This window comes from Mauremys reevesii, linkage group 26 (assembly GCF_016161935.1).
Source record: "Mauremys reevesii isolate NIE-2019 linkage group 26, ASM1616193v1, whole genome shotgun sequence".
Taxonomy (NCBI): Eukaryota; Metazoa; Chordata; order Testudines; family Geoemydidae; genus Mauremys; species Mauremys reevesii.
The window spans coordinates 16,996,854-17,024,047 of NC_052648.1; the positions used below are offsets into that span (position 1 = coordinate 16,996,854).

The following is a 27,194-nucleotide window of genomic DNA, read 5'->3' on the forward strand; positions in this document are numbered from 1 at the left end:
AGCTCATACTGCCTTCTCTGCACATTGGTGACTCTCACAGGGCTGGCTTGTGTAAGGGACTGTTGGCCCTTTACTAAAACTTAGTGGGGTTTTTGGTTGGCTAGTTTCCAGTCCCAATAGAAGGGGGAAGGGTCAATGGGAAATCAGGACCCTGAGACTGACATGCCCCTGGTGCAATGGTCACCAACTGGTAGGGAACAAGTGAGAATTTGTTAATGGAGAAAAATTCCTGGTGAAAATTGGCAAAGCTGTGCAGAGTTTGAAAAGTTCCAGTGAATTTACACATGGGTCTTTACACATGGGTCTCAACCTCAATTTACCTTAGGGCCAGTGCCAGTCCTCCCAGTGGGCCAATAATGTCACTCACACCGCCCAGAACCCGCCCCCCAAAACTCTGCCCCTCACCTGCCTAAGGCTCTGGGAGGGAGTTTGGGTGGGGGAGGGGTTCTGGGGGGCAGGCGCTGGGAGGGAGTTTGGGTGGGGGAGGGGTTCTGGGGGGCAGGTGCTGGGAGGGAGTTTGGGTGGGGGAGGGGTTCTGGGGGGCAGGCTCTGGGAGGGAGTTTGCAGCGCCGTAACATGGGCGAGGCGAGTGAGGCACTTGCCTCAGCTGCAGAAAGTGGAGGGGCGCAGCTCTACCACGATCAGCGGCGCTTCGGCGGCAGCTCTACCACTGCCACTTCTTCGGTGGCAGTTCGTCAGTGGGTCCTTCTCTCCGAGAGGGACTCAGGGACCCGCTGCCGAATTGCCACCGAAGGATGAATGAAGCGGCGGTGGCAATTCAGTGGCAGGTCCTTCCCTCCGACAGGGACTCAAGGACCCGCAGCCAAAGAGCCTGGAGCCGGCCCTGGCCTTGAGTACAAAAATTCCTTGTAGGGCTCTGGGAGTTTGGGTGCTGGGTGCAGGCTCTGGGCTGGGGCAGGGAGTAGGGGGAACAGGAGGAGGGGTGGGGGTGCAGGCTCTGGGAGGGAGATTAGGGTGGGCAGGAGGGTGTGTGTGGTGGGTGTGGGTGTTGGGGGCTGGTGTGTGTGGTGCGGGGTGCTGGCTCTGGGTGGGTGTTTGCGGGGTGGAGGCGGGGGTTTGTGGGGAGGGGATGGTGGTGCAGGCTCTGGGAGGGAGTAAGGGGTGCGGTGCTTACCGGGGTGTCCAAGGTGGGGTGGGCTGGGGGGCCTCCACGTTCTGCTGCCCCCAGGCATCACCCCCGCAGCATCCCATTGGCTGTAGGGGCTCGGGGTGGGGGAAGCGCGCGGAGGCACAGCCCCACCCTGCCCTGCCATGCAGAGGGGCCGGCAGCCATTGGAGTGAGCAGGCAGATGCTGCTCAGCTCCGCTGCACTGCTGGGGCTTCTGGGGGGGAGCGCCTGGGGGCAGCAGGTGGGGCCAAGGGAGTGACCCGGTCCCAAAACTGCTGGAGCCCCACGGGTGAGACCTGGGGACCAGGACTGCCAGCCAGCCAAACTCCTTGAAGAGGAGGTGTCCCTCTCCTGTCAAAAACTGATCTTCCTCCTTCAGTTCAGTGACAGCTTGAATTGTTCCTTATCCCGGCAGAGCCAGAGGATTGAAAGCAGCAACATCAAACCCCTGTGTAGCTCGCAGGAATGGACATAAACACTCCCTGGTATCTGAGGAGATGTTTAGCTTTGCCCTTGGTCAACTACAAGGCCAAAGGGAAAGGAGGTGGCACCAAAGGGAAAGGAGAGTGAAACATGGCACATCATTGTTATGCCCATGGTGGCTGCAAAATCTTTTTATGTACTTCTTCTTATCAGCAGTGCATTATTTTCTCTGGCGTCTAGACCTTGACTATACCTTGGCCAAGAAATTTGTACCTTGATAAAATAATTGACTGCCCCTGGTGAAGGCAATGGACTTGACACCCACTGGGATGTCCCAACACCGGTACAAGTGCTAACAACATGGCTGCCTTTTAGCCATCGATTTTAATCGGGGCAATACATTGAAACAAACCCCTGTTAAATCATTTCTCAGCCCGAGTCCTTCACCCACATTCCCTAGAGCATTGGGCCACCACGTGGACTTTTCATTTCCCACCTCAATTTCACAGAGACACAATTTCCTTTGCACAGATCCATGAACAGTGAAATCTTCCTGTGTCTCTGGTCTGAACCAGGGCATTCGATTCCAGTGAACCCTTCTCTCCTGCAATGGCAATGGTCAGACAGAGGGTTGTGGCACCTGCATCCCTGGCAGGAAGCTATTGGCTCAGCTCTTTCTTTCTGCTGCTGCTGTTAGTCCATGTAACATCAAGGGTGGAATGCAAGGCTGAGTTCACGCACCAGCCCCCTGAAATATTTCAGTGCCCCAGAGAAATCCTGCCCCTGGAACAATGTGCTGGAGATTTGACTAGGAAAGGGACTGTCTGAATTGTCAGAGTGGGGAATGAACAACAATCTACAGCAATGTCGTTCACACAAACACACTCTCATCCTGCTCCAGCTGGAAGGGAAATGGGCAGGAATTCTCACTGTTCACCCAAGGGCACACTTACACTGATGCGCAGTCATGAGCGTGCTGGGGAAGCTGGTCTGAGCAATTTGAAGTGACAATTCAGTGAGAACAGAATCATCATGTAGTGGAATAATTGTATGTCAAGTAGTTGTGGCCGAGTGGTTAAGGCGATGGACTAGAAATCTATTGGCGTCACCCCGCACAGGTTCAAATCCTGCCGACTACACAAGCACTGTGCTGTTGTTATTATCACTCTAATCTTAGTGCCTGAGCATCCACAGTGCAAACTGGAGCCAGATCTACTTTCACTCTGTGGACACCTAAAATGCTGCTGTGGCATTGCTATAGCACTTTGGAGTAAACAGTGATTGGAGGGGTTTTCCCATCCCTGTAATAGCTGCATTGACAGAACAATTCTTCCTTTTCTTTACCACTATCTAACCAGGGCTTAGGTCACCTTAACTCTATGGGTTGGGTTGGGTTGGGTTGGGGGGTTCACACCCTGAGAGACGTCACTCTGTCATTTCAGTGCCCAGCGTACACCAGCCCTTAGATCCCTCTTGGTATTTCAATGCAGGCACTGACCTGTGAGAGGAAAACATCAGCTCACAAACACACAGACTGAATTCCCCACATTTCATCTCGCTGCACTTTCCAGAAAGTCACGAAATTCAATTCATTCTTGCTAGGACAGAGAACAAATAAGTGACACTAAGTTTTTGGCTTGGGTAAATAAAATTAAGTGTTTAATTAATATAGTAAAAACCTGTCCTGATGCCTCTAACTAACATCACAGTGTGAAATAGGAACAGAGACAAAGCTTGTCAGTGACGACTAATTTCGCAAATGATCTTCCCATTATTAATTTCCACGCTGCCCCCATTGGAGGTCTGGGCACCTCCAGTGTCATTGCTCTGCGTTCACCTTCCCCTAGAATTGTTCTCGGACATTCGCCTTCCTCTGCAGCGTGGGGCTCGGGTCACTTGCTGGAGGATTCCCTGCACCTTGAGGTCTTTAAGCCACGATTTGAGGACTTCAATAACTCAGACGTAGGTTAGGGGTTTGTTACAGGAGTGGGTGGGTGAGATTCTGTGGCCTGCATTGTGCAGGAGGTCAGACTAGATGATCGTAATGGTCCCTTCTGACCTTAAGTCTATGAATCTATTCCCAAATTTGGAAAATTGTGCAGTTCAGAATGTGAATAGTGACCCCGTCTCCTTCCTGCACCTGCTCTACATTGCCCCACAGCAGCTTCTCCCCCTGCAGAGTCACTCCAGCACGGCAGTGCAGCCACCCAGGGTTCAGCAGGGGCCCCGGCAAGGACAGTGGGTGCAGCAAACAGCCCGGTGTGCCTGGCAGTGATTCAGCTGTAAAAAAGCAACCCCCCCTCCACAGAAGTACAAAGACCTGATTTCCCCAACTTTAACATCATGACCCCCTGTAGAAAGCCACACGTGTCAGTTGTATTTTCACAGGGAGATGCAAAAATCAAGTGACATCAATTTTTAAGTTGAGGAGATAGTTGTTAACCTCACAAAAATATATTAAAGATCCCTCAACATAACACCTGAAGGTGAAATATGAACAGAGACAAACCTTGTCAGCAAAGGCTCATTTCCCAAACGATCCTCAAAATGTTACTAATTCCCACCCCTCCTCCACAGGAGCTCTGTGCAGTGTAACTGTTCTGCAGGCAGCTTCCCATTCAATGCTGTTGTGGGACATTCCCAGACTTGGAAATGTACGAACGACAGAATTTGAAGAGCAAACCTGGCTCCCCGCACCAGGCGGGATTTGAGTGTTTTGTCCCTGTCACTTAGAGTTTGTCAATAGTACAGACACCAGGGGCAGGACTCCAGGCTCTGCTTGAGGGATCCTGGCACAGGGGCTGGGGTGGGGGGGGAGAAAGGATTGTAGATTCTGACCTGTGCTCTAGAGAGGAGGTAATAATTGAAGGGAGCATGTTTGTCTCCTCTCCTCCTCAGTGTCCCAGGGCTGGAAATCTACATTCCACAGGGCCAAATGAGGGGGTGATGCCACTTGGTTAATGGAAACCAGTGCTCCAGGTGCGGCTTGAACTCACAACCTCAGCATAGCCCCTCAGCACTGCTCTATAAGTACTGTGCACTAACTAATTGCACCACTGGAGAACATGCTTGCTATGATTTTCTGAGCCCCCCCCCCCCAGGTTGATAAAGGCAAGGAGTGACCCCAAAACTGAGCTGAGAGCGGATAGCAACAAGTGGTGGTACTTGGTGGGGTGGATTCTTCTTAAGGGTTCCAGGCACCATTTCACCCTTTTGTTCTTCCCTGTGTAATAACAGAGCTGGTTAAGACTCAATGGAGAGTCTTGCTGCAGACCAACAGATCTGAAATCACTGATAACCAGCTCTAAGCATTAGTCCTGCTTTGGGAGAGTGTCTCTCATGCAAGAAACTGCCCAGTCTGCGCTAGCAGTGAGGCTCCCTCACTAACAGCTGAAATCAGGGAGAGCTGTGTGAAGTGCAGGGCCCCAGGGGGGCCTGAACAGGGGGGAACAACACCCCAGGACTTTTAAAAATGGGAGGGCTCTGCCTTGCCACTTTGTAATGACCGTAAGGGCAAGTGAGGGAGGAGAGCAGTGAGCAGGAGGAAGGGGCAGCATAGGAGTCTATCCAGCTCTGAATCTTGTTTTCTCACAGTAGCCAATACCAGGTCTCCCAAAGCCACTCCTCAAGGCAGCACTGGCAGTTGAACCCAGGATCTTCTGTTTACAAAACAGGCACTTTAACCAGCTAAGCCATGGTACCTGCTCTTATTTAAAGCATCGTGTCTGCCTACACCTGACTCTCTGCCAATCCCCACTGGGACCTGACAAGTGTTGCTCCTGTTTGGATTGTGTAAAGCAGAGGAGCAGCTGAAGTTTTGCTCCCAAGGTGTGTGTGTGATTCTTTGGACAGGTCTACACTACAAAATTTGGTTGGTGTAATTACATTACTTAGGCTGGCAATGCAGTTATATCAACCTAATCCCAGTGTAGAATCATAGAATATCAGAGTTGGAAAGGACCTCAAGAAATCATCTAGTCCAACCCCCTGCTCAAAGCAGGACCAATCCCCAGACAGTTTTTTGCCCCAGTCCCTAAATGGCCCCCTCAAGGATTGAACTCATAACCTGAGGTTTAGCAAGCCAATGTACAAACCATTGAGCTATTCCTCCCTCCAGATGGTGACTCAACTGTCAGAACTTTCTGGAGCTATGAAATGGGAGAGGCCCAGCCTCTGTAGCAGGAATGCAGGGCCGGCGAGTTCACGGCAGGCATGGTGGGATACTGGTGGAGGCCAGTCATGGTGATATAATGACCAGCAGCATTTACACTGACAATTTGTCTTTTTAAGTTTGCTGCAAAAAGCTCTAGACCTCTCGTCAAGGTGTTTTTATTTTGTCACCAAAACAGGGCAGTTTTGTCACCAGACGTGGTATTGCAGTGTGTGTACCAGCCACAAGCTGCCAACCGAGGGAGCATTGTGTGTTTTTCACACACCTGAGCAATATAATGATGCTGAAATAACTTTGCAGTGCAGACCTGGCCAAAGATTCACACACACACACACACACACACACACACACACACACACACACACACACACACACACACACACACACACACACACACACACACACACACACACACACACACACACACACACACACACACACACAGCTTGCAAGGAAAAGCTCACCTGCTTCTCTGCTTTGCAGAATCCAAACACATGCAAAGCATGTCAGGCCCTGGTGGAGCTGTCAGGGAGTCAGCTGTGGGCATCACTGTGTCTTAGCTCTAGGTAGGCACCATGACTTAGCTGGCTAAAGCACCTACCTTCTAAACAGGAGATCCTGAGTTCAACTCCCAGTGGTGCCTTGTTGAGTAACTCTTTGGGTACCTGATATTAGCTGCTGTCAGAGGACAAAATACAGCATTGGGTGGGCCTTTGGTCCAGCCCAGGGTGGCTGTTTTTATGGTTTAAATTACACTCACAGGCACTGATAACAGAGTTACTGAAAGTTTGGGAGTTAAGAGCTGATAGCTCAGTGTTCCAGCCCATCACAGATGACCCCCCTCCCTCTAGGACAGGGGCAGGTCTGGGATCTCACACCAAATGCTCATTGTGGCTGCCAGAATCTGTGGGCATCTCATTTAGTTTCCACCCAGGATTGAGTCCTGCTTCGTGCACCGTGTGTGAGAATGAAAATCCTAAACCGCCCTTTGAAATAACGAAAGCAGCAGGACATGTTATTGTCCCTGTCCCAAAGCAGACAGACCAATGGAGAAATGCCATTGACTCCAGGCAATACTCCACTGCCATTTTACCTTTTTCACTTTGCTAAACTCCCTCCCAACTTTGAGGGCTCCCAGAACCTGATATTGAGCTTGAGCTGAGATGTCTACAGTGCAAATTTACCACCCCATGGCCCTAGCCTGGGAGCCTGCACTGGCACGGGACAGCCCTGGGTGTTTCATTGCAGTGTGGACATAGCCTAGCATTATGTCTACACTGCCATTAACACACCCAAGTCACTATTCTCAAACCCTGGGTCAGTTGATTCAGGCTTGTGGGGCTTGTGCTGCAGGGTTATAAAATTACAGTGTAGACACTTGGGCTTCAGCCCAGCCTCCAAGACCCCACGAGGGGTGAGGGTCTCCGAGCCTGGGCTCCAGTCTGAGCCCCAGGAGCCCAAATCAGATCATCCAGGCCAGCCGGGCCACAGGGATTTTATCACAGTCTAGATGCCCTCTCAGGGTATGTCTACACTGCAATGTAAGCCCAGGGTTAGCAGAAGTCATGTCAGCAGCTCCAACACATAAACATAAACCACGAGGGAAAGACCCACCCCCAAATAAGCTAGGCAGTGTCCTTCTCCCTACGGTTCATAAGTCCAGCAACCAAAAGTCCTTTAACATGAGCCATCCCCTCTCCCACCCCACTCACAGCTGTTGTCCTTAGTCAGTGCAAGCCCAGAGGTGCCTCTGTAGAGTTCACCTGCCTGCCTGGGTGGAAAAGGGGGAAAATAAGAAGGCACCGTACTCACTGTGTTGTCTAGGGACTCACTCATCCCTCCACTGCCACCCTGTCCTAACATTGATCTAACCCCTAAATTTTAGTATTGGGACCCAGTCCCCAGCCTCACTCCCAACCAGAGCCTGCTCCTCTTCACCCTTCTCCTCTGTCCCAACCCACAGCCCCCTCCTATTCCCAGTGCCCCTCAATCCCAACCCACAGGCCCCTTCTATTCCCAGTGTCCCTCAATCCCAATCCACAGGCCCCCCCGCTCCTCACGCTGCTCCTCAATCCCAACCCACAGCTCCCTCCTTCCCTCCAGCAGCAGGTGCTTCAGACCCCCTCAGGAAGATTTTCTTGCAAGGTTTTGTGTATGAGTCTGCATGTGGATTTACAGTATGTTGGAAATAGGTTGGGTTGCTTGCCGAAATGATCACTTGTGGCTGGTGTTGCATTCCCAGTCTCCATGTTATTGGGGCAGGAGAAACAAAGGGTTGTTATCCTCGATGTGTGAACCAGGGACTCAACCCTGGGTGGAAACTAAATGAGCTGCCCACAGATTCTGGCAGCCACAATGAGCATTTGGTGCGAGAGCCCAAACCTGCCTCTGTCCCAGAGGGAGGGGGTCATCCATGAGGGGCTTGGCCCACTGACCTATCAGCTCTTAAATCCCAAACTTTCAGTAATTCTATTATCAGTGCCTGTGAGTGTAATTTAAACCATAAGAAAAACCACACTGGGCTAGACCAAAGGTCCATCTAGCTTTGTATTTTGTCTTCTGACAGTAGCCAATACCAGGTGCTCTCAAAACATCTCAACAAGGTACCACTGGGAGTTGAACCCAGGATCTCTTGTTTACAAAACAGGCACTTTAACCAGCTAAACCATAGAGCCTGCCTGTGACTAATGCACAGTGTCTGCTCACACCTGACTCCCTGGGCCCCACCTGGCCCCACAAAGCAGAGGAGCAGGTGAGGTTTTCCTTGCAAGCTGTGTGTGTGTGAATCTTTGGCCAGATCTGCACTACAAAGTTATTTCAGCAGAATTATATTGCTCTGGTGTGTGAAAAACACACAACGCTCCCTCGGTCAGCAGCTTTTGGCTGGTGTACACACTGCAATGCCACGTTTGGCGACAAAACTGCCCTGTTTTGGTGGCAAAATAAAACCACTTCAATGAGAAGAGTAGAGCTTTTTGCAGCAAACTTAAAGTGACAGAGTGTCAGTGTAGACACTGCTGTTCATTATATCACCATAACTGGCCTCTGCCAGTATCCCACAATACCCTCTGTGAACTCGCCTGCCCTGCAGTCCTGCTACAGAGCCATGGGCCTCTCCCCTTTCATAGCTCCAGGAAGTTCTGACAGCTGAGCCTGCTGCTCTGCTCCAGCAGCCAGGAGCAAATCACTGCTGTGGATGCTGCTCTCTCCCACCCTGCGAACACAGATCAGGGTGGTGGGAACTTCCTTGAATGGGGGAGCACCGGCATCTGAACTGTGACACCCCCAGGACACCCCTTCCCTCGAGGAGGCTCTTACCGTCTAAACAGGGTCGGCTGTTTTCTAGTAAAATCACTAAAAGGGAAGGAGAAAACTCGAAAGAGGTTCCTCCTGGCGCTCAGGTACGGGAACCCCAATACTCCCCCAGTCCTCAAAGAGAGACCTGGAGAAGGAGACTTGCTGAAGCAAAGCCACAGGGTCTCTGAGGTTTCCCTGGCCCCTCGCCCCTGTCCTGCCTGGCTGATGTCAGCATCTCTCTGTGAGGTCACCACCTCCCCACCACCTTTGGCCAATAGTCTGAGGTCCTGCAAAAGGCCTTTGTGATGTCACTGCCTGTCACGGACTCACAGATCGTGCCCACTCTTGGCCCCGTGCGGTCCGTGGGGGGTGCCCCTTTCAGTGCGACAGCTCTTCTCGGGGGTCCACTCTCTCTCGGGGTCAGGCCCCTCCACCTCCTGGAGCTGCCCCTCTCTGAGCCTTAGCACGTCTGTCTCTCGCCATGGGCCCCTCAGGGAGTCCACGCACTCTGGACCCCCTGGACCTCCTCACCCCCAAAGGGGTTGATGCCCCCTGTTCTCTAGCCCAGAGCGACTCTCAGCCAGCGTAACACAGGAGGGTTTATTGAGAGTTGAACACAGCACAGGAAACTCTCAGGGCCTCAGACCTGGCCTCTCACAATAACAGCACATCCCAGTCCCCCTGCAGCCAGGTGGGCTCTGCCTGCTTCCCCTCGCCAGCCCCAAGCCCCCCGCTTCCCAGCTAGGCCTCCGATATCTCCGGCCCCAAGCCCCACCGCTGTCCATTGTCTTTTCTCCAGGTAAACAGGGTTGCCTGGGCCTCCTCTCCTCTCCGCCCTCCTCTGGCTGGAACAGGTTGGTCACGGGGTCCTCTCCCCGCAGCCCATTGTCCTCCCACTGGCCAGAACCGCCTGTGACTCCTGAGCTGGGTGTCCGGGTCACCAGGTCACCAGTCGCTGGGGTCTCCATCCTCCAGGCCATCAGCCGGGGTCCCAAGTCCCTCTCCGGTCTTCTGTAGCAACAAACTCCCTTTCCCCTCACCTCGTTAAACCAGTAACACCTGGGAACACTGAGTCCCACTCCCTGTGCATGCAAACCACTGGAAAACACAGCAAACCCTAAGAAAATCCCCCACTTCGTCACAGAGCCCAGCACCTCTCCTCCTCTGGGCACCTAGAGCAGAGGCGGCTGGTGCTGATGGCTCCAAGGGAAGGCTTAAAAGCCACAGAACAATTGAGGTCAGGGCTAGAGGAGGGCAGGACCATGCCTAGGTGTGGCCTTCAGACAGGCACAAACGCACCCAGCCAGGCTGCTCCCTGCCTTGCCAAACACCCACTGAAGGCCACCCTCAGACAAGAATACGTGGCTGCTGCTGATGCTCTGTGGCCATTATCGAAGACAGTAGGAAAGCAGGGCCAGCCCCTGGTGGGCCTCTTACCGTTCCCACTCAAGGTGCTCGCTTTTGCCATGGGGCAGGAGATTTTACCCCAGAGGCTTTTCCCCAGCTGGCGAGAAGCAGAGAAACACCCAGGCTCCCAAGGCGCTATGTAGCAACCCCCTCAAGCACAGGGACAGATGCACATTTGGAAGAGGAAACTGCTCTACACCCTAGCCGGGCAGCCGCCATTTTCTTTGGCAAGTCAGGAATGGCAAAGGCGAGACTGGAAGCACCTGGGGCTCATGCCCCAGCCTTTGTGACGCCCACCCCCCAACTCCTTCCCGGGGCTCTAGCTGAAGCCAGAGCATTGGCCTGAGCAGCCAAGAAGAGGTTCAGGCCCTGAAGGGAGCAGGACTTTCAGCACAAAGGTAAAACCGGACAAGCACAACCACGAAGGGACTCAAACCCTCAATTGTCTAATCTAAAGTCAGACGCCTTATCCATTAGGCCACATGGTAAAAGTCCCTCTAGGTACTTCTTTGGAAAAGGCAGACACTGATGCGTCCGACGAAGTGGGATTCCCCCACAGCTCATGCTCCAGTACGTCTGTTAGTCTATAAGGTGCCACAGGACTCTTTGCTGCTTTTGCAGACACTGTGTTTCTCAGGTCAGCTACTGAGGGGGGCCGAGACTCTCTGGGCACAAGAAGTGGAGTTCCCAGCGACACGTGAGACTTAATTGTCTGGAGCCAGGTGCAGGGCTTTGGCAGGGAGGCTCGGGCATGGGGGCTGGGGTGCAGCGGATGGACCGGCTGTCTAGGTGGGGAGATTTAGTCTCACCGAGGAGGAATCCTGATGATAGGCAGTGGCCAGGGCCGGTGCAACCACTAGGCAAACTAGTCAGCCATCCAGGGTGCCAAGTGGTTGGGGGCACCAAAAATCGCACTCAGGGGAGGCAGTGGAGTGGAGGTGAGCTGGGGCAGGGGGCTGGGAGGTTTGGGGGGAGAGCTGCCTGCAGCAAGCAATGGGGGGGGGGCGTGCAGGGGCACCACTCCCTGTCCCAGCTCACCTCTGCTCCGTCTTCTGCCCTGAGCACGCCGCCCCCGCTCTAATTCTCCTCCCCTTCCAGGCTTGCGGCACTAAACAGCTGATTGGCACCGCAAGCCTGGGAGGCGGGAGAAGTGGAGCGGTGCCGGCGAGCTCAGGGAGAAGGCGGAGTGGAGGTGAGCTGGGGTGGGAGCTGCTGCAGGGGCTGCCCGGCTCTTCCCCATGGCCCCAGCCCCGCCCCCGCCCTGCACTCCTGCATGGTAAGTGGAGTGACCCAGCCCCAGCCTGGTCCACTTCCCTGGCTCCCAGCCATGCCGCGGCGAGTGCTGTGGGCGGTTCCCCCTCCCCTCAAGCTTGAGAGCCAGGGAGCAGAGCAGGCTGGAGCCCCAGGCCTCCGTGGGGGCAAGCAGAGGGGGCTGGTCCCAGGCCTCCGTGGGGATGGGGCTGGCTACCTCCTGCGGGAAGTGGAGTTACCCGGCCCCAGCCTGCTCTGCTCCCCTGGCTCTCAGGCTTGTGTTGGTGTTGGCTAGATTTGTGCGGGTGTTTGTGTATATTAGCAATTGTGTGTGTGTGTGTCAGGATTCATGCATGTGTCTGTGTATGTTTGCAATTGTGTGTGTGTGTATGCGCTCTGCCGCCCTCTGCCGGCACGACAACTATTTCTCTGTATGTCGCAGCCCCATACCGTCGACCCCAGTGGAGATTTCCCCATCTTACAAGGGCTGGCTGGCCTGACCCTTCTCCCCTCTGCGGAATGTGGCGGGGGCTGCAGCTCTCCCCCTGTGGGGCAGGAGTGCCACGGTGTGGGGTACTGGTCTCCAATGCACCAGGAGAGTAGCTCAGTTGAGGCAGGGCAGGGCGTGTGGTGTCCGTTCTGCGTTGCCTGGTGCTGGGCCATTGCACAATCCCCAGCCACGCTGCACAGTGCACCCCAAGAGGGGACAAGGGTCCAAGCACATGATCCTGCATGAGGATCATTCTCATTGGTAGCCATCCAGTGGCAGTGAGTTCCGCAGGCCTTGGCACATGCTGTGTGGGGCAGGAGGTCCTTGTATTGGGAGCTGTGGGAGTGAACTGCGTGCAGTTGTATCTCTGAGCACGATTGTGAATATTATGGTGTGTGTGGGGTGATTGTGAGTGTGGCTGGGGGCGGTGATTGTTGCTCTCTTTGGGGGTTGGGCTAGCATGTCCCTCTGGGTGTGTGGTGTCTGAGTGTTCTTGCGATTGTGTGAGTCTCTTTGTGCGTCAGAGTGTGTGTATGTGTGTGTGTGTGTGTGACTTGCTGCAGAATACAAAATCCTGCAAAGCCATTTCCTAGTGGTTAGCCCAGCAACACACTGATACAAACAGTGTCACAGATGCACACACACACAGAGTAGGGCTCAGCCCCACCAGCAGGGGCAGCAGGGACACACACGTCTCTCCTGGGCCAGCTTGGACAATTTCCCATCACGACCCGGCACAGTGCTGGTGCCCCCACACGGGGGTGGGCAGTGACTGGGCAGGGGGGGCAGATGTGCCGGATCTGTAAAAGCAGCAAAGAGTCCTGTGGCTCCTTATAGAATAACAGCCGTGTGGGAGCATGAGCTTTCGTGGGTGAATCCCCACTTCGTCGGATGGATTCAGAAGGAAGCACTTTGGGAAAATCAGTCAAGGCCCTTAGCTGAGCTGAGACACAGACCCAGTGACCCCTGCACCACCCTGGGAGGGCAGTGGGGTTGAGTGGTCAGAGCAGGGAGGGGGCTGGGCACCAGGACCCCTCGCTTCTATCCTGGCTCTGGGGTGGAGTGAACTGGGATCCAGGACTCCTGGGTTCCATAGGGGAAACTGTTTTTCCCTGTGCTTCCCTCCCTAGTGATCCCAGCCCAGCCCCCTAGTGGAGACTGAGCACAAGTGGGGGGAGTTGTTCTCCCACTTTGGACTTATGATTCAAACCCCTCCCCAGGGCTGTGATATCAAGAAATCTGCCCCCACCCCAACACAGAGAATACTGGTGGAATTCTGTCCACACGCAGAGAATTTTCTCCGCCGGGCTCCTTCGGTTCATCTCGCTGCTCTCCCTACTGCCGCCAGACACTGCTCATCTGCATAGCCCCGCCCATGGACACATGACACCTTCTGTCCTGCTGGTTTCAAGTGAGTGAGTTGCCCTCGGGAGTGAGCAGGTCCCAGCACGTCACAGCCCCAGCCAGGGCCGGCTCCAGGCACCAGCTCAGCAAGCAGGTGCTTGGGGCAGCCAGGGAAGGGGCGGCATGTCGGAGTCTTTGGCAGCAATTCGGCAGCGGGTCCCTCGGTCCCTCTTGGAGGGAAGGACCTGCCACTGAATTGCTGCTGAAGAAGAAAGTGGTGCAGTGGAGCTGCCGCCGATTGTGATCACAGATTTTTTTTCCTGCCGGCAGGCGGCAAAAACCCTGGGCCGGCCCTGGCCCCAGCACACGGCACAGCCCAGCACACGTCATAGCACGTCACAGCCTGGGGCAGGGAGATATTGGGGAAGGGGATGAGGAGAGACCCAGCCCCATAGACCCATAGGGGCAGCGGGATATGGGGGCAGGAGAGGGGATGGCGGGAGAGACCCATCTCCATAGACCCCCAGAGGCAGGAACTGAGGGGAGAAGGGGAGGGAGGATCCAGCCCTATAGACCTGTAGGGGCAGGGAGATATTGGGGCAGGAGGAGAAGGGGGTTGGCAGAGACCCAGCCCGGGGTGCAGGGAAATGGGGTGGTTTGGAAGGAACTGGGGAGGAGAAGAGACACATGGCAGGACAGGAAACCGACTCACTCCGAATACATGCAGAGCAGGGCAGGGCGGAGGCAGATCATGCTGGTCCCAGGGTAATTTCGGGGGGTTCTGATTCCCCACTCAGCTGGGGGGCTCACCTCTGGGCTGAGGAGGATGCAGGGGCTGTGTGTGTGTGTCAGGCTGGGGGAGCTGCCTGGGCAGAGGTGCTGAGCCACGTAAATTATCGATCTAAACGCCATTGTAGAGAACACTATGTTGGCACACCGCTTCCTGGCAGCCAGAGACTGTGCTTTCTACACCTGCTCCTGTGGATGTGACCTCTCTCCTGATCGCTAAGGAAAGGAGCCTTTCCAGGAAATGGCCACAGCTTCTGGGAATCCGCATGTGGCTGTAAACAGAATTTGGCTCCTGGAACACAAGGCAACTTAAAAGCTGAGCACGCAGACAGGGGCTTGAACCCTGGCCCCTCAGATTAAAAGCCTGATGCTCTACCAACTGAGCGACCTGGGCTTGTTAAGAGCATCTTCACCGTTCACCACAGGAGTGAGCAGGCAGGCACAAGAGAGGCAAAGAAAGTCCCCAGAACTCCTCCTCTTTCTGCACAGCCACTGCCTGTCAGCAGGATTCCTCCTCCTCCTCCCTCCTGTGCCTCAGTGCGACTAAATCTCCACAGCTAGACAGCCGGTCCGTCCGCTGCACCCCAATCCCCCATGCCTGAGCCTCCCTGTCAAAGCCCTGCACCTGGCCCCGTATAATTAAGTCTCACATCTCACTGGGAACTCGACTTCTTGTGCCAGAGAGTCTCGCCCCCCCTCAATAGGTGACCCAAGAAACACAGGCCTGGTCTACACTAGGCGTTTAAATCGGTTTTACGAGCGTAAAACTGATTTAACGCCACAACCGTCCACACTAGGAGGCACCTTATATCGATTTTAATGGCTCTTTAAATCGGTTTCTGTACTCCTGCCCGACGAGAGGAGTAGCGCTAATATCGGTATTAACATATCGGAATAGGGTTAGTGTGGCCGCAATCGACGGTATTGGCCTCCGGGAGCTATCCCACAGTGCACCACTGACCGCTCTGGACAGCATTCTCAACTCGGATGCACTGGCCAGGTAGACAGGAAAAGCCCGCGAACTTTTGAAATTCATTTCCTGCTTCGACAGCGTGGAGAGCTCATCATCACAGGTGACCACGCACAGCTCATCAGCACAGTTAACAATGCAGTCTCCTGAGAATCGAAAAAGAGCCCCAGCATGGACCGCTCGGGAGGTACTGGATCTGATCGCTATATGGGGAGAGGATTCAGTGCTAACAGAACTGCGTTCCAAAGACGAAATGAAAAAGTATTTGAAAGAATTTCTAAGGCTATGACGGCTAAAGGCCACAGCAGGGACTCCGTGCAGTGCAGAGTGAAAGTTAAGGAGCTCAGACAAGCCTACCAGAAAACCAAAGAAGCAAACGGAAGGTCCGGGGCAGGTCGAAAAACATGCCGCTTCTATGATGAGCTGCATGCAATTTTAGGGGGCTGCGCCACAAGTACCCCACCCCTGACGGTGGATTCCGAGGTGGGGTTGTAATCTCTGCCATGTCTGAGGATTATGCAGATGGGGAAGATGAAGAGGAAGAAGAAGAGGAAGACCTCGCAGAGCACACAGCACTCCGTGAACCCCAGCAGCCAGGAGCTTTTTATCACCCTGACGGAATTACCCTGCTCCCAGCCCTCACAATCAACTATTCCAGAGAATGACGCCCTGGAAGGGAGCTCTGGTGAGTGTACCTTTGCAAATAGCAAACAGTGTTTTTTAAGCAAGCCTTTTTTAATGATTGATTTGCCCAGAGGACTTGGGATGCATTCGCAGACAGTATAGTTACTTAGAAAAGTTTGTTAACATGTCCGGGATTGAGAGGAAATCCTCCAGGGACATCTCGATGAAGCGCTCCTGTAGGTACTCCAGAAGCCTTTGCAGAAGGTTTCTGGGCAAGGCATCCTTGTTCCGCCCACCATGGTAGGACACTTTACCATGCCATGCATGTAGCAAGTAATCAGGTATCATTGCGTGGCAAAGCATCGCAGCGTATGGTCCCGGGACTGCTGGCATTCAAGAAGCATCCGCTCTTTATCTTGTTCTGTTATCCTCAGCAAAGTGATATCGTTCAGGATAACCTGGTTAAAAATCAGGAATTTAAGTAAGGGGGTGGCCATTTTTCTGGTTTCGTGGAATGCAGCAGCTTAAAAACACTTTCCTGCACGTAGCGAAGCGGGGAGGAGGAGTGAAATGCCGATGATCTTTTCTGTTTGGTCACCGGTGGGTGGGGAGGAAGGTTGTTGATTAGCAGGAGCTAGCGTGGTATTAGCCATGCGTTGGGGAGGGTAAATCACTCATACAGTGGCTTACAAAGGCCACATGCAAGTTGAATTCTGATTCCTGGACCTGATGTGTCTGTGAGATCTGTAAACCCAGAGCTGCAAGCGGTCACTATTAAGATGAAAAATGCGACCTTGTAGGAAATCACATGTGCTAGGTGAATAGTGATGTTCACTGTGAAACAGTATAACCATTGTTCTGTAAAATGTATCTTTCTAAATATTTATCTCCCTCATGCAGCTGCAATTTTTCAAGCGTCCCTCCTCCATCCCAAAGGCTAGCACAGATAAGGCGGAGGAAAAGAAGACGCGAGATGAGATGTTCTCGGATATTATGGAAGTTACACGCAATGAAAGAGCTCATCTGAATGAGTGGAAGGACGTGGTTTCAAATTACAGGAAAGAGGCCAGTGAACGTGAGGACAGGAGGGACAACCGAGATGAGAGGTGGCGGCAGGAAGACCGGCAGGAAAATCAGCGGTGGCGGCAGGAAGATCAGCGGTGGCGGGATGCAACTCTGGGGCTGCTGCGTGATCAAACTGACATGCTCCGGCGTCTTGTGGAGCTTCAGGAACGGCAGCAGGATCACAGAGTGCCGCTGCAGCCCTGTATAACCACCCTCCCCCTCACCATGTTCCTTAGCCTCCTCACCCAGACGTGTAAGACCGCGTGGTGGGAGGCTCCGTGCACCCGCCCACTCCACCCCCGTGGACAGCCCAACCAGAAGGATGCCGTTACTCTGAATTTTTTTTTAATGGCCTTCTCCATCCCTCCTTTCCTCCTCCCAAAGCACACCCTTACTTCTCTCCCTCTTTTTATAATGAATCAATAAAGAATTCATGATTTGTAAATGAGAGTGACTTTTTTTGCATAAGTAAGCTGTACTCGAAGGGGGAGGGGGAGTTGCTTACAGGGACTGAGTCAATCAAGGGGGTTGGGTGTTCATCAACAAACACAGCAGTCACACTGTACCCTGGCCATTGATGAAGCTCGTTTTCAAAGCTTCTCTGATGCGCACCACTTCCTGGTGTGCTCTTCTAATCTCCCTGGTGTCTGGCTGCGCGTAATCAGCGGCCAGGTGATTTGCCTCAGCCTCCCACCCCGCCATAAAGGTCTCCCCCTTACTCTCACAGAGATTGTGGAGAATACAGCAAGCAGCAATAACATAGGGGACATTGGTTTGGCTGAGGTCTGAGCGAGTCAGTAATGTGCGCCAGCGCGCCTTTAAACGGCCAAATGCACATTCCACCACCATTCTGCACTTGCTCAGCCTGTAATTGAACAGATCCTGACCACTGTCCAGGCTGCCTGTGTATGGCTTCATGAGCCATGGCATCAAGGGGTAGGCTGGGTCCCCAGGATAACGACAGGCATTTCAACATCCCCAACTGTTATTTTCTGGTCTGGGAAGTAAGTCCCTTGCTGCAGCCGTTTAAACAGAGTAGTGCTTCTGAATACGCGGCGTCATGAACCCTCCTGGCCATCCGCGTGGATGTTTGTGAAACGTCCTTGTGATCCACCAGTGCTTGCAGCACCATTGAAAAGTACCCCTTCCGGTTTACGTACTGGGTGCCCTGGTGCTGCGGTGCCAAGATAGGGATATGGGTTCCATCTATCGCCCCACAGTTAGGGAATCCCATTGCAGCAAAGCCATCCACTATGGCCTGCACGTTTCCCAGAGTCACAACCTTTCGTAGCAGCAGCTTAGTGATTGCTTTGGCTACTTGCATCACAGCAGCCCCCACAGTAGATTTTCCAACTCCAAATTGATTCCCGACTGACCGGTAGCTGTCTGGCGTTGCAAGCTTCCACAGGGCTATCGCCACTCGCTTCTCTACTGTGAGGGCTGCTCTCATCTTGGTATTATGGCGTTTCAGGGCAGGGGCAAGCAAGTCACAAAGTTCCATGAAAGTGCCCTTATGCATGCGAAAGTTTCGCAGCCACTGGGAATCGTCCACACCTGCAACACAATGCGGTCCCACCAGTCAGTGCTTGTTTCCCGGGCCCAAAATCGGCGTTCAATGGATAGAATCTGCCCCATTACCATCAGGATCTCCAAAGCGCCGGGGCCTGCGGTTTGAGATAATTCTGTGTCCACGTCCTCATCACTGTCATCGCCGCGCTGCCGTATCCGCCTCTTACTCGCCTCGGTTCGAAGGTCCTGGTTCAGCATATACTGCACGAGAGTGCGCGAGGTGTTTAAAACATCCACGATTGCGGTATGGAGCTGAGCAGGGTCCATGCTTGCTGTGCTATGGCGTCTGCACGGTTCACCAAGCAAAAAAGGCGCGAAACGGTTGTCTGCCGCTGTCAGGGAGGGAGGGAGGGATGAGGCTGTACCCAGAACCACCCGCGAAAATGATTTTTGCCCCATCAGGCACTGGGATCTCAACCCGGAAATGCCAAGGGGCGGGGGAGGCTGTGGGAACTATGGGATAGCTACGGGATAGCTACCCACAGTGCAACGCTCCAGAAATCGACGCTAGCCTCGGACCATGGACGCACACCACCGATTTAATGTGTTTAGTGTGGCTGCGCGCACTCGATTTTATAAAATCTGTTTTACAAAACCAGTTTATGCAAATTCGGAATAGTCCCGTAGTGTAGACGTACCCACAGTGTCCACCTTTTCCAAAGAAGCGCATGAAGAAGGCGCCCGCATGGCTTAACGGATAAGGTGCCTGACTTTGAATCAAGAACTTGAGGGGTCAAGTCCCTTTGTGGTTGTGTTGATGCAGTTTTACCTTCATGCTGAAAGTCCTGCTCCTTTCAAATCTGGAACCTCTTCTTGGCCGCTCAGGCCAATGCTCTGGCTTCAGCTAGAGCCCCGGGAAGGAGTTGGGGGTTGGATGTCACAAAGGCTGGGGCATGAGCCCCAGGTGCTTCCAGTCTAGCCTTTGCTATTCCTGAATTCCCAAAGGAAATGGACGGCTGCCCGGGCTAGCGTGTGGAGCAGTTTCCCTCTGTCCCTGTGCTTGAGGGGGGTTGCTACATAGCGCCTTGGGAGCCTGGATGTTTCTCTGCTTCTCACCAGCTGGAGAAAAGCCTCTTGGGATAACATCTCCTGCCCCACTGCAAAAGTGAGCATGGGGTATGGGAACGGTAAGAGGCCCCACCAGGGGGGCTGGCCCTGCTTTCCTACCGTCTACTGATGTTGGACACAGAGCATCAGCAGCCACCCGCATGGTGGTCTGCGGGTGGCCTTCAGTGGGGTTTGGCATGGCAGGGAGCAGGCTGGCCGGGAGTCTTGTTGCCTGTCTGCTGGCCACACATAGGCATGGTCCTGCCCTCGTCTAGCCCCGCCCTCAGTCGCTCTGTGGCTTATAAGCCTTCCCTCGGAGCTGTCAGCACCAGCCGCCTCTGCTCCAGGTGCCCAGAGGAGGAGAGGTGTGCTGGGCTCCAGCCTGGGACTCTGCCTCCCTCCTGCCTATCAAGCCTGGCCCTGGCACTGCTTTCTTCAAGTGCCATGTGAGCAAGAGGAAAAGTGTGGCTACAAGCACCAGACTTGTGGGCATCAGGTGAAGCAGTGAGAATCCCAACCACTAGAGCCACTTCTAAACCCCACCAAAGACCTGGCTCTGGTGGGGAAAGGAGTTAACCAGCAGGAGGGAAATGACCCACTTTTGTATAGCTGGAGACAGGAAAGCACTTTGAGCACCAGATCTTTACCACCAGCTAACACAAGGTCCCACTGAGATTTGAACTCAGATTGCAGGATTCAGAGTCCTGAGTGCTGCCCTTTACACCATGGGACCAGCTTGTATTGGCCTCTCGGGACATTGGAGACTCTCACAGGGCTGGCTTGTGTAAGGGACTGTTGGCCCTTTACTAAAACTTAGTGGGGTTTGGTTGGCTAGTTCCCAGTCCCAATAGAAGGGGGAAGGGCCAATGGGAAATCAGGACCCTGAGACTGACAGGCCCCTGGGGCAATGGTCACCAACGGGTAGGGAACAACCAACGGGTAGGGAACAAGTGAGAATTTGTTAATGGAGAAAAATTCCTGGTGAAAATTGGCAAAGCTGTGCAGATTTTGAAAAGTTCCAGTGAATTTACACATGAAGATACAAACAGGGAGACAAACATGCACACAGAGAATGAGAAAATCACACACTGCACAGGCCCACACAGACATAACAAAAACCAAACCCACACAGCACACAGAGCCATATACACAAAAAGGAAAACCTCACAAAATATAGAAAGAACAAATCCACACCAAAAATACAGCAAAAGCCCACAACAGGAAACACAAAACCCACATATCAAAAGAATACAAAGCAAAAAACAATATTAATGCAAAAATCATACACACATCCATGCACACAGAACTATGCAAGACATCCACCAAAATCACACAGGACCCACATGCACATCAACGTGACTAGATGAAAACCACACCAGCATACAGCAAGCCAGGCAGGGTTTGAGTCTCACAGCGAAGTGGGTGAGCACACAGGTGGTTTGGGGAGCAAAGACTGAGAGGGAGTCAGGGGCAGTGCTCTGGGCTCTGCCTGACCCCTCCTGACACAGGCAGCTGGTGGAGGGCAGAGCCTGGTAGATCTGTGGAATCTGCCCTGCTCTCTGTAAAGCAAGGGGACCTCAGTGTCTTCTGAGCAGGAATTGTATTCTCTGCAGGGCAAACTGATTGGCAGAAGCCATTTGCTTAAAGGAAACTAGGGCTGCAGGTGAGGTTTGAACTCACAACCTCAGCATCACTCCACTCAGCACTGCTCTGTAAGTACTGGGCACTAACCCATTGCACCACTGGGCCCTGCTTTCAGGAGCTTGTCTCCATGTTTCATGGCTGGATTAGAGGAGTGGGGGGGGGTTGCATTAGCTAATACAAATCCATATGAAAGGCTGCAGAATGGCAGCAGCAGAGGTGGGGAGCCTCCTTCCATGTGAAAGAGCTGGTTCCCCCTTCCGTTGCTCAGGGGAAGGTTGGTGCTTTGAGCCCACCTGGTGCTGGAACATCTGATGGGTGAGATTAACGGGACTCAGGGAGGGGAAGGAAAGGGAGGGGAAGTCTTTTCTATCCCTGCCTAGCTCCACTAGTCTCCTGTGGCCCTTTCGGCTCCGTGCTCCCCTGTTGGGGAGATGCAGAGACAAGCCCCCATCGGGGTGAGTCACCGAGAGGCTGTGTCCCGTGGCGTGTATGTGGGAGGGTTGGATGGGGCTCAAGGGGAGAAGGTTGTGTGTGACAGTGCGTGGGGGAGGGGGAGGGTGTGTTCCTTAGGATAGAAACAGAGGTGAAAGTAAGCTGGTACAAGCTGGTGCGGCATAGCGGCCAGAGCCAATCGCCGTGCCGGACTGCACCGGCTTTTGCTGTGGGGATTGAAAGGGCTCTAGGCTCCCCGCCACAGCTGGCAGCCCAGAGCCCTTTAAACCCCCCACCCACGGCTCCGGCGGCCAGGCTGGGGCCGGATTTAAAGGGCTCTGGGCTGCTGCGGCTGCGGTCAGCCCAGAGCCCTTTGAATCCCGGCCGCGGCTCTGGTGGCTGGGCTGGGGCCAGAATTTAAAGGGCTACCTCTGCAGCTGGGAGGCCCTGGTTCATGTAAAGGCCCTTGGTCTCCCAGCCACAGCTGGTACTCCAGGGCCTTTAAATCTTGAGAGGCCACGCCCCCTCCCAGATGAGGCCACGCCCCTTCTGGATGAGGCCACGCCCCCTCGGGACTCCAGCAGTACCGGTAAGTCCTGTAAGTTACTTTCACCCCTGGATATAAATGATGGAAAACACAGGGGTAGTGACAGTGAAGCCCCGTGTCTGAGTGTTATGACTATGTGTGGTGTTGCCATTCACCTTCTCCTCCTATGGTCTCAGCTTTCATTGAATCCAGCATTTTTTCTCCTGTCATCATCCCAGAGGTGTCCCACATGCCTCAGCTACCGAGTGTCCCTCTTAGAGACGCTGAGGACTGGAACTGAATTCAGCTGCTGGGCAGCTCTGCTAGGTCTTTATTCATTTGCATAGGAAAATAGTGTTTAAATTCATTTCAAGCCCCCCTCAACTTCAGCGAACTCCTGAACATACTGGAGATGGGTGTGGAAATCGATTTTCATTTGAAAAAGTTTCTTTAAGGGACTCATTTGGAGTGGAACTAGGAACCCATTACCCTACAGGGAAACATTCACCCACTGAGCTATACTCTCAACAGAGAACATCCTGTATAGCCCAGAGCAGGAACAGTTTTTAACCTGGGGGTTAGTAAACTTTATCTCAATACAAACACCACAGCTTACAAACTCCCCACCCCCGCTCTGTGTCACCAGAGCACAACAACTCTCCTTGGAGCACACACAGCTCCCCAGCTCCCTGCCCGTCAGTCTCTCCAGCATTGCTCCAATCCCTTAAAGCAGGGTCTCAACCTCAATTTACCTTAGGGCCAGGGCCAGTCCTCCAATCCTCCCAGTGGGCCAATAATGTCACTCATACCGCCCAGAACCAGCCCCCCAAAACTCCACCCCCCACCTGCCTAAGGCTCTGGGAGGGAGTTTGGGTGAGGGGAGGAGGTCTAGGGTGCAGGCCCTGGGCTGGGGCTGGGGATTGGGGTGCAGGAGGGGTGCAGCCTCTGGGGGGAGTTTGGGTGCAGAAGGGGTGAGAGGCTGGTCTCTGGAAGGGAGTTTGGGTGGGGGTGGGGTTCTGGGGTGCAGGCTCTGGGATGGAGTTTGCAGCACCGTAACATGGGCGAGGCGAGTGAGGCACTTGCCTCGGATGCAGAAAGTGGAGGGGCGCAGCTCTACCACGATCAGAGGCGCTTCCGCTGCCACTTCTTCGGCGGCAGTTCGTCAGTGGGTCCTTCTCTCCGAGAGGGACTCAGGGACCCACTGCTGAATTGCCACCGAAGGATGAATGAAGCGGCGGTGGCAATTCAGTGGCAGGTCCTTCCCTCCGACAGGGATCAAGGACCCGCAGCCAAAGAGCCTGGAGCTGGCCCTTGCCTCGGGCACAAAAATTCCTTGTACGGCTCTGGGAGTTTGGGTGTTGGGTGCAGGCTCTGGGCTGGGGCAGGGAGTAGGGGGAACAGGAGGAGGGGTGGGGGTGCAGGCTCTGGGAGGGAGATTAGGGTGGGCTGGAGGGGGTGGGGGGGGGGCGCGGGGGCGGGCTGTGGGAGGGAGTTGGGGGCAGGTGTGTGTGGACCGGGCTGCAGGCTCTGGGAGGGAGTTTGCAGGGAGGAGGGGGTATGTGGGGAGGGGGTGGCGGTGCAGGCTCTGGGAGGGAGTCAGGCGCTTACCTGGGTCTCCAAGGTGGGGTGGGCTGGGGGGCCTCAACGTTCTGCTGCCCCCGGGCATCACCCCCGCAGTGTCCCATTGGCTGCAGGGGCTCGGGGTGGGGGCAGCGCATGGAGGCCCAGCCCCACCCTGCCCTGCCATGGGGAGGGGCCGACAGCCACTGGAGCGAGCAGGCAGATGCTGCTCAGCTCCGCTGCACTGCTGGGGCCCCTGGGGAGGAGCGCCTGGAGGCAGCAGGTGGGGCCAAGGGAGAGATCCGGTCCCCAAACTGCTGGAGCCCCACGGGCGAGATCTGGGGATCAGGACTGCCAGCCAGCCAAACACCTTTAAGAGGAGGCGTCCCTCTCCCTGTCAAAAACTGATCTTCCTCCTTCAGTTCAGTGACAGCCTGAATTGTTCCTTATCCCGGCAGAGCCAGAGGATTGAAAGCAGCAACATCAAACCCCGGTGTAGCTCGCAGGAATGGACATAAACACTCCCTGGTATCTGAGGAGATGTTCAGCTTTGCCCTTGGTCAACTACAAGGCCAAAGGGAAAGGAGGTGGCACCAAACACAGGTACAAGTACTAACAACAGTGGCTGCCTTTTAGCCATAGATTTTAATCGGGGCAATAAGTTGAAACAAACCCCTGTTAAATCGAGGGCCGCCCAGAGGATTCCGGGGGTCCACGGTCTTCGGTGGCGGGGGGCCCCCGCTTTGGCGGTAAGTTAGCGGCGGAGAGTCCTTCCGTTCCGGGACCCGCTGCCAAAGTGCCCCAAAGACCCACAGCGGGGGCCCCCCACCGCCGAATTACCGCCGAAGCGGGACCCGCCCCCGAAGTGCAGCCCCCACCACGGGCCGTTGGGGCCCGTCAGTGGCGGGTCCCGAACAGAAGGACCCCCGCCGAAGACCGGCTGCACTCCGCGGCAGGTTCCGCTCGCGGTAATTCGGTGGTGGTGGGGGGGGTGTCCTTCTGTCCCAGAGAGGAAGGACCCCTGGCAGGCAAAGACCGGGAGCGAAGAAGCTCTGGGGGCCCGGGTCCCATGAGAGTTTTCCGGGGCCCCCGGAGCGAGTGAAGGACCCTGCTCCAGGGGCCCCGAAAAACTCTCGTGGGGCCCCTGCTGGGCCTGGGGCAATTGCCCATTTGCCCCCTCTGGGCGGGCCTGCATACAGGAGGCCTGTGATATGCAGGGGGTCAGATTAGATGCTCTAATGGTCTCTTCTGGCCATAAAGTCGACTAATTTCTGAAAAACTGAGTGTAGCATTGGGAGCAGCAGCGTCTGATGTTTTCCTGTCTAGCTGGCTTGCTTCCTAGAACGAACGCTCCTTGAGTGGGGTGATCCACAGGGAGTAGCTCAAACCTCCAAAGTGCCTGGCCAGGGGCAGGACATTAGCCCAGCAAGGGAGGGGTGTGGCAGTGGGGCCAGGATTTCATCCCATGATATCAAAATTCATTTTAGTAAAAGTATCAATGAATCAGTTTGCAGGATTTATATCAAGCATCCTAAAGTAGTTTACATGTTGCTCTAATTAAGAGATCATCTCTCTGCTGGAGAATGTTATCTTAGGATAAGGGTCTCCCGCTGCCGAAGCATTTATGGAAAAAATGTTGACGTGTGATATTTATTTTCAAAACCTAAGGCTTTGATCCTCTCTCAATGTTCTGTTACGATGACTTTGTTTCTGTTCAAATTATCAGAATATATATCTAATAATTTTCTCAGCTGAATGTTGAAGCAGTAACGTAACAGATGTTTCCCAAACAGTTATTGACCTGAAGCATCGTGATTCGTTTAGAACAACTTATTGTTTGATTCAGCCAGTCAGATCAGTTCAGTTTATCCATAAAAACACATCCAGAGAAAGTTGACAATGGTGATGGAGAGAGGGTGGGTGAGAGGGGCTGAGCTGTTGTCTTAAATACTCTTTATGCATCTGATTAATTAGCACAGATTTAATTTAATATACATCTAGTTTAAAATTGGAAGAACTTTACTACTTACTCTCTACTTTCTCTTCATGTAAATTCAAGCATTGCACTATGCAAACTTGGGACAGCTATAATGTTAAAGAACCGGAATCTCTAAACAGGACTCAGGAGGGCATTTGGATAAAAATCCCAGCACCTTCCCTCTTCTGACAATTGGGGAAGAGGAGTTCTCTGGGCTTCTCCCCAGGGCATCGCCCTGATCCCACCCCCCTATATTTCATATTTACTGCTGATTGATAGATTTAACCCTCCAGTTGGTTTGGTGGCTTTAGCTGGTTTTGTCAAGCTCTGTTATTGTCTCTAATTCCTTCATCAGCACAGGGAAAATACAATGAATCAGCCTGGCTGATTCTCCTCTGTGTGTCTTTAAAAATACAGTGAATTTAAAAGACACTATTATTGTTTATTTTTTGTTTGCACAGGTTCCATTCTGGGAGCTATGTATACAAGTCATTGTTAAACCTCAGGAACATCTGAGTTCAACTCCTTTAAAATAATGTTTGAACTATAAAGAAAATTAAACAGTGATTTCTTTTGAAATGTCAAGCTATTTTGCCCTTTTTCTAAAAAAATTCTCCGTGTCAACTAAGTCCTTGGATTGTTTGAAAACAAAATGTATTTTTGCATGGGGAAAATTTTATGTTCAATACCCACATGAGTAACACGTGGGTGCTGGGAATCCTTGCAAGGGGGGACACAAGGAAGCACTCTCCCTCCTCAGTATGCAAAATGGGAAAAGATCAATGGCTGGAGTAGCTTCCACTGCTCTAATACCCTATTAAAGTCAATGATTTAGGTACATAACTATAGGCACTCAAGTATGGAAATTTTGGCCTATGTGATTTGACCAGGGCCACAGTGGGAGCCAGTGTCAACGCTAGGATTAGTCCTTTGTTCTCATCCCTGAGCCCACTACATACTATATTGCCTCTTCTATTTGTCTGCCCCTTTTTGTGGTCAAACGTCATGCTGGATGCTCAGCAGAAGAACTTGTGATAGTCCTAGTGTATCAACGGTAGCCTGAGTGGTGCTGCCCACTCCAGCTGCAAAATGATCTGGGGCCTTCCCAAAAATCAAAGAGCTTCTGGCTGTGATTTGTCAGTCCTCAAAGGCCAGCCAGGTGACTGTAAATAACTTACAATCATTAGGAAAAATTAGTATCAAGATTCCAACTCTAGCAGTCAGACAACATTGGTTCAATTTACAAGAGATTACTTTTTATATTCCTTGGTTCCCCCCAAATCAGGAAGGGCCTGTGTCCACAGGTCCTGCAGGGTACAAAGGGCAGGTCTACATCCCTTTTCCCTTTGTGCATAGTCCTGCCTGCTACCTTTTCAGTTTCAGTTCTGCTACCACAGTACTGATCAGCACATAGGAATAGGAAAGGGCACACACACACACCCCTCCTGGTGTTGGGAGGGGAACATAGGAAAGTTATG

At 53.4% G+C, this 27,194-nt stretch overlaps 2 non-coding genes across 2 annotated transcripts; one reads left to right on the plus strand and one right to left on the minus strand.

Annotated features, from left to right (window-relative positions):
• Positions 1–2,609: 2,609 nt before the first annotated feature.
• TRNAS-AGA lies at positions 2,610–2,691 on the plus strand. The gene has a single exon. It is a non-coding gene; the product is annotated as a tRNA-Ser (tRNA).
• Positions 2,692–20,237: 17,546 nt separating this feature from the next.
• Positions 20,238–20,309, minus strand: TRNAQ-CUG. Its single transcript has one exon. It is a non-coding gene; the product is annotated as a tRNA-Gln (tRNA).
• Positions 20,310–27,194: the final 6,885 nt, after the last annotated feature.